Genomic DNA, 7,223 nt, shown 5'->3' with positions numbered 1-7,223 from the left:
ACTCAGGAGAATAATGATAAGGTATATGCTGCTTCCAAGACCCGTAAAAGAAACTTTGAGGCAGGTGCTTCTCAGTCTAAAGCACCAGTGGTATCCAAAACCCAATATCGTCCACCCAATGCTAATGTCTAGGTACCACCCACCTCAGAAGAAGAATCAAGCTAAAACTAGGTTTCCGCAAGGGGTACATAGTTTCCTTGCCAAAGAATACCTTTGGGCAGAGTAGCTCCAATGTGCCACCAGCTAATTGGCCATGCTGGAACTATAACAAGCCTGGTCACTAGGCTAGCACTTGTCCCTATCCTCCCAAGCAGAATGCTCAGGGAAACATCCATCAGGGGCATGTTCACTACACTACTGTGGAGGAAATTCCTGCTGGTGAAGTGGTCACCGCTGGTAAGTTTCTTATTAATGATCACCCTGCAGTTGTGCTCTTTGATTTTGGTGCTTCACATTCCTTTGTGAGTTCTACTTTTGCATCTGAGCATAATATGAATGTGATTACAATTGTCACGGGTGGTTATTGTATTAGTGCTGCTGGAAATAATATCATGACTAACCAAGTAGTTAAAGATGTAAAGATTGAGATTAGGGATCGAGAGTTCCTTGCAGATCTTGTAGTTCTACCGGGGGTAGGAATTGATGTAATCCTAGGGATGAAGTGGATGAGCAGGAATGGAGTGTTGATCGATACATCAACCCATGTGGTAATGTTGAGAGATCCTATGGATAAGAAGGGTTTTCTAGTGCAGTTACCTCATGATATCACTATCCACAAATACAACCAATGCTACCCTAGCCAAAGCCATTGAGGATATACCAGTTGTCTGTGAGTTTCCAGATGTCTTCCCTGATGACTTGCCTGGATTACCTCTGGACCGTGATGTAGAATTCAAGATAGAACTCATTCCAGGTACAGCTCCTATTTCTCGAAGGCCCTATAGAATGCTGCCCAATGAGTTAGCTGAGCTGAAGAGTCAGTTGAATGAGCTACTAAAGAAAGGTTTGATTCAGCCTAGTTCTTCTCCTTAGGGTTGTCTGGCTATCTTTGTGAAGAAGAAGGACGAGTCTCTGCCCATGTGCGTGGATTATTGCCCCCTTAATGCTGTTACCATCAAGAACAAATACCCTCTTGCTCACATCGATATTCTGTTTGATCAGCTCTCCAAAGCTAAGGTATTCTCCAAGATCGATTTGAGGTCTGGTTACCATCAGATCAAAATTCATCCTGAAGATATACCTAAGACAGCTTTCTCTACTCGTTATGGCTTGTTCGAATACCTTGTCATGTCCTTTGGGTTGACAAATGCTCCGGCACACTTTATGTACCTGATGAATTCAGTATTCATGCTGGAATTGGACAAATTCGTCGTCATGTTCATTGATGATATCCTTGTATATTCTTAGAATGAAGAAGAGCATGCTGAACATCTAAGAATTGTTTTAACTCAATTACGTGACAACCAGCTTTATGCTAAGTTCAGCAAGTGCGAATTCTGGTTGAACAAGATACCTTTTCTAGGTTATGTGTTATTTGGAGATGGAATTTCGGTTGACCCTACTAAGGTGCAAGAAGTCCTAGAGTGGAAGGCACCTACTATGGTCACAGAAGTCCAAAGTTTCCTAGGTTTGGCTGGCTATTATCGTCGCTTTATCCCGAATTTCTCAAAAATCGCCAAGCCCATGACTCAACTACTTCAAAAGGATGAGAAGTTTGTGTGGACTCTGAAGTGTGAAGAGGCTTTCCACACTTTGTGGACCTTACTAACTTCTGCTCCTGTATTGGCACAACCTGACATCGAGAAGCCTTTTGATGTCTATTGTGATGCATGTGGCACCGGTTTGGGGTGTGTTCTTATGCAGGAGGGCCGAGTCATTGCTTATGCTTCACGCTAGCTTTGAAAGCATGAAATCAATTATCCTACCCATGACTTAGAGCTAGCCACGGTTGTTCATGCCCTGAAGATTTGGAGACATTACTTGCTAGGTAATGTGTGCAACATCTATACTAACTATAAAAGTCTTAAGTACATCTTTACTCAACCCGAGTTGAACATGCATCAACGACGATGGTTAGAATTAATCAAAGACTACAACCTTCAAGTGCACTACCATCCTGGCAAGGCAAATGTGGTTGCTGATGCCTTAAGTAGAAAGGTCCATTGTAATTCCTTAGTTAGTGAAGACTTTCATCTGGCACACCTCCTTCATCCTGTAGTACTCCACAATATCACTATGGATTGCTCTATTAGAAGTTGAATTATCGAACTCCAAAAGACTGATGTGGGTGTGTTTCACATCAAGCGGAAGATGAAAGAGCAGGAGACCAAGCACTTTAGGGTCGATGACAAAGGAATTCTCTGGTTTAATGATAGGCTTGTAGTACCCAAAGACAAAGAACTTAGAAATCAAATTATGACTGAAGCCCATTCTTCTAGATTGTCCATCCATCCTGGTAGCAGTAAAATGTATCAAGATCTCAAGCTGTATTATTGGTGGACCAAGATGAAGAAAGAAATCATAGCCTACGTGGCAAGGTGCGACAATTGTTGCAGAGTCAAGGCTATTCACATGAGGCTCGGATTATTGTAGCCACTCTCTATTCCTGGCTGGAAGTGGGAAGAAATTGTTATGGATTTCATTGTTGGGTTACCCACTACCAAAAAGGGTTGTGATTCCATCTGGGTTATCGTAGATCGTCTAACTAAATCCGCTCACTTTATTCTGGTCAAGTCTACCTATCACCCACACAATTATGCTAAGATTTACTTTCAACAAGTGGTACGTCTCCATGGTGTACCCAAATCCATTGTTTCAGATAGACGACCGCAATTCATGGCTCGCTTTTGGGAGTGCTTACATCAGAATCTTGGCACTCATCTAATCCGCAGTTCTGCCTATCATCCGCAAACATCAGGACAGACTAAGCGTGTTAATCAAATTTTGAAGACATGTTTTTAGCTTGTCTTATCTCTTGCAAAGGCTCTTGGGAGGAATGGTTGCCTCTCGCTGAATTCTCTTATAATAACAATTATCAAGAGAGTATCAAAATGGCTCCTTTTGAAGCTCTTTATGGACACAAGTGTAGAACTCCTTTAAACTGGGTAGAACCTAGAGAAAGAAGATTCTATGGTATTGATTTTGTAAAAGAAGCCGAAGAGCAAGTCCAAACTATACAGAAGAATATGACTACCGCTCAGGCTAGACAAAAGAGCTATGCTGATAAGAGAAGAAAACCTATTGAGTTTGAAGTAGGTGACCATGTTTATCTAAAGGTCTCCCCTATGAGAGGTGTAAAGCATTTTGGAATCAAAAGGAAGCTTGAGCCTCGATATGTTGGACCTTACCAGATTATCGAGAAAAGTGGGAGAGTAGCCTATAAACTCGATCTACCACGTGAAATGGGAGCTATATTCTCAGTATTCCATGTGTCTCAGCTAAAGAAGTGTCTCCATATTCTCTAGGAAAGTGTAGCAACGAGGATAATCGAATTGAAATCTAATCTTTCTTATGAGGAGAAGCCCGTCCAGGTTCTGGATACTCAAGAAAGAGTGACTCGTAGGCGAGTAGTTAAGTTATACAAGGTAGTTTGGAATAATCATAGTGAATGGGATGCAACATGGGAGCGGGAAGATTATTTAAAGGAAAATCATCCAACTTTCTATACTAAATGGTACGCTTTCCAAATCTCGGGATGAGATTTTCTAAGGGGGGAGGGCTGTAACACCCTAGGTGTTTGGCTTCTACAAAAGTGTATTTCATTTCATAAACATATGCATCATCCATGTCATCATGCCATTGTCACTAAAACATACATATGCAACATTCACAAATTCTGATTGTTTCATACTTGATTGCTTATGAATGGTAGTAGTGCAACATGTGAATGCAACATGAGTTTCTCATACCTTGAAACATGGCAACATGGTAGGAATGTGGCAAGTTAAAATTGCAACCAAAGTAATGAAACATGTGAAACATGGAATTGCAACATTTGAGTGAATTGCTTGTTTTATTGCTTCATCACATGTGATCATTAGAAATTGGTATAGCACTTGTGTAAAGTGGTTGATTATGGTCTAATACACCTTAACTACACTTAGGTAAATTGTTGGGACATTGTTCATGTAGATCAAAATGACCAAATTGCCCTTTTGGAGAGGTTTGACTTGAAATGAACCTCAGAGTGACACTATTTGACTAATTCAAAAGTCCAACTTAGAGATCTTGCTTGGCCGTGCACTCTTTACCAAAGTTGTAGCCAATTTATCAAGGAACAAAAGTCTTAATATGACCATCTCATGAAAATGGCTAGAACATGTTCAAACAAGGCCCACAAGTCATATTTCCCTGCTGATTTCATACTTAGAAAAATTTTCTAAGTCATGAATACCATTCCTGTTGGATCGAGCCAACTTTGGCTTGATACAACTTAGGATCCAGGGAGAATTAGCTGTTGATTTCTAAATCAAAGTTGTAGCTCTACCATAGCTCTACAACTTTTATATACATTACTTCCACTAAGTCGTCACGGTTTAAGAGATCCAACACTGTTAACTTCGCCTGTCAGTCGTCGTCATGGAACACTGAATCAAAGTTTCTGAAAACCTTCAGTGAGCGCTGTGGCCGACCGTTTCAGAGTCCAACCACCACGTGGCGTGCATGCTCTGCTAGTGCCTCCATGTCGTGTGTCCGTGCTCCAGATGAAAGCCAGCGCCTTGTTCACTCGCCTTTCACCTCGCCATTTCACCCCTGCCATCTCCTTCCTCTGCGAGCACGGCGACTGAGAAGCAGTGGCCACTGCCAAGCCAAATCCCACTCAACCAAGCGCCATTGACCGATTCCTCTAAGCCATAGCACCACCGTGAGCTCCTCCACATCCGCGACCACACCGTCATCTTGTTTTCGCCTCAGGTAGAGCTCACCATGAGCCCGGCTCCACCGGGTCGCCATGACTGCCATCGGCCGAGCTCACATGGGGTTGTGCCACTCGAGCCTCTTACTATCCCCTCTCTCCCTTGCGCTAGGTCCTATGAGTGATACTGATGCTCGTAGAGTAGGCCACTAGGGCCGTGACGTTGTCGCCTCGCCGGAGCCGGTCAAACCGTGACCGTGCGCTGCCATGGCCATCACCATTTCCTCTAGCTGCTATAATAGTTGAAATTGAGGGTACCACTAGGTGTGCATGGGTGAGGTGAACACGTTGGCACTGATGGCCTCGCCGGAGCTGCCACCGGCGACAAGTTACGCCGTCGTCCTTCTTCCTCCCCTATCTGTCTCGCTGACTCGCAGGACCCACTCGTCAGTCACTGAGCTAAGGCGGGAGCCTAACCTGGGCCACGCCATGTTCTGGGTTGCACTAGCGTGTGCTTCGTGTGCCATCGTTCTTCTGGGCCAGCCCAGCAGTAGGGTTAGGTTTTCCATTTTTGTTTTGTTTATTCTTTTTCATAGATTTGTGTACATTTTCAAAAATGTGTATCTCCTAGTTGGTAGATCCAAATGATGTGGTTCCAATTTTGTTGAGTTTCTGGTAATGTCTAGTTTATATTAAAAATATAATTTATGCCATGTTCTGTTATGAAAAATGGAGTTGCTAATTATCTCTTTTAATCATGTGGGAAATAGGGGTAATTATATCTTTTTCTTTGTAGCTCCATCTGGCATGAAATTTTTATGGTGTACTGCTCATATCATGAATAGCTTGTAGTTAAATTTTCATACATTTTGGACACTATATGTAGGAGTTAGGTAATTCTCTTATTTGCATGGAAGGATCTTGTGTGAATTTTCATAATTTTTCTATAGATCCAGTAATGGTAAAATTTGGTGGGTGCTATTCTTATGCTAGAATTATGCTAGGAAAAATGTGAAATCTATTGCTTGACACTTTTCATTAGGGTTTCCTAATTATGCTAGAAATAGCCCTGCCATATGTTATTTTTGATACAACAAGTTGTGCTTGACCAATTGCTTTTAAATTTTTATGGTAGTCTATGTGAAGCATGAGATAGCTACTGTAATTTTTATAGATTTTTCTGAATAGTTTTACTATATATTGCTTTAATCACTTAATTAACTAAATAAATTAGAAAAGGACATTAAATAATTTATTTAGAGGTTGGCACTATACTTTCGGATGTTCCTCTGGTATGCACAACAAGTTGGTAAAATTGGTTTGGTCCAATTATGCTTTTGCATCGTCACTAAATAATTAATTTAGTAAACCTGTCATTTCTGGACAGATTCTATGTTTACCTTAATTCGATTTGGTTAACGTAAGAATCATGCTTTGATGTTTATAAATGAATTGTAGAGAATTTCATAAGCTTTCTAGAATGTCCTCTTGCAAGTCATTTGAAATTGTAGAACTCTTGTTGTGATTAAATTAAGAAACTGCTCGTTTGCATGTGAAACCTTAACTTTGAATTAAGTATGCCTTTACTATTCCTAAGCTTGTGGTAATGTTCCTAGGTGTTAGGCCTTTAACTGAAGATGAGCATCTTTATCTTAGGTTATGCAAGTTAGGTAAGTTGATCTTGTTCTTCAAGTTAAGTTAGATACATGTTTTAAAGTGATTTGAATAGAGCTATTCTTAATCGGTAAACGAGTGTCCAGTGATGTTTCGTTAAACACTTACTGTGATCCATTCATCATGAGCATCATGTCATTCCTTATGCATCCATGATATTTATCTTGTGCATCGGCATGCAATAGGTATACCGGAAGGTGTGACACTGCTGGAATTCGAGGAGCCGAGCGGGGAGCAGCACCAGTTGAGTGCCCGGATCACCGTCCATGCAACTTTGTGTAAGGCAAGCCCCGGAGCATATTAAGCCTCCTAATTTCCGAAATGCAGTTAAAGTATTATTGTTACATATATATATTGTTGCATTAAGTTTAGGTGTTGGATGCAAACACTTGCTGCATTGGTTATCCAATCCTTGTCTAGATATTGATACCCTGAATCCTATGTAGCTTAGGTTTGTGTAGTGCTTAGCCCTGCTTAAACGCGGTAGAAGTCAGGTGATTTCCAATCACCTGTGAGATATAGGAACATACATATGGCATGGTTGGCTATATTTGCTATCGTGGAAAAGAACCTGCGTTAATTTGAAATGAAGACTGGACGGAGGCTTGCCGGTTTGTAGTGACTCCATCTATGTTGCTTAAGGACTGAATCTTGGAGCCTTTTCTGTTCATGTTGAACGCATGCCTCTCTCTTA

The sequence above is a fragment of the Miscanthus floridulus genome, chromosome 6 (genome assembly GCF_019320115.1).
Source record: "Miscanthus floridulus cultivar M001 chromosome 6, ASM1932011v1, whole genome shotgun sequence".
NCBI lineage: Eukaryota > Viridiplantae > Streptophyta > Magnoliopsida > Poales > Poaceae > Miscanthus > Miscanthus floridulus.
The sequence above is the reverse complement of the archived record's forward strand: the minus strand, read 5'-3'. Positions refer to the sequence as shown.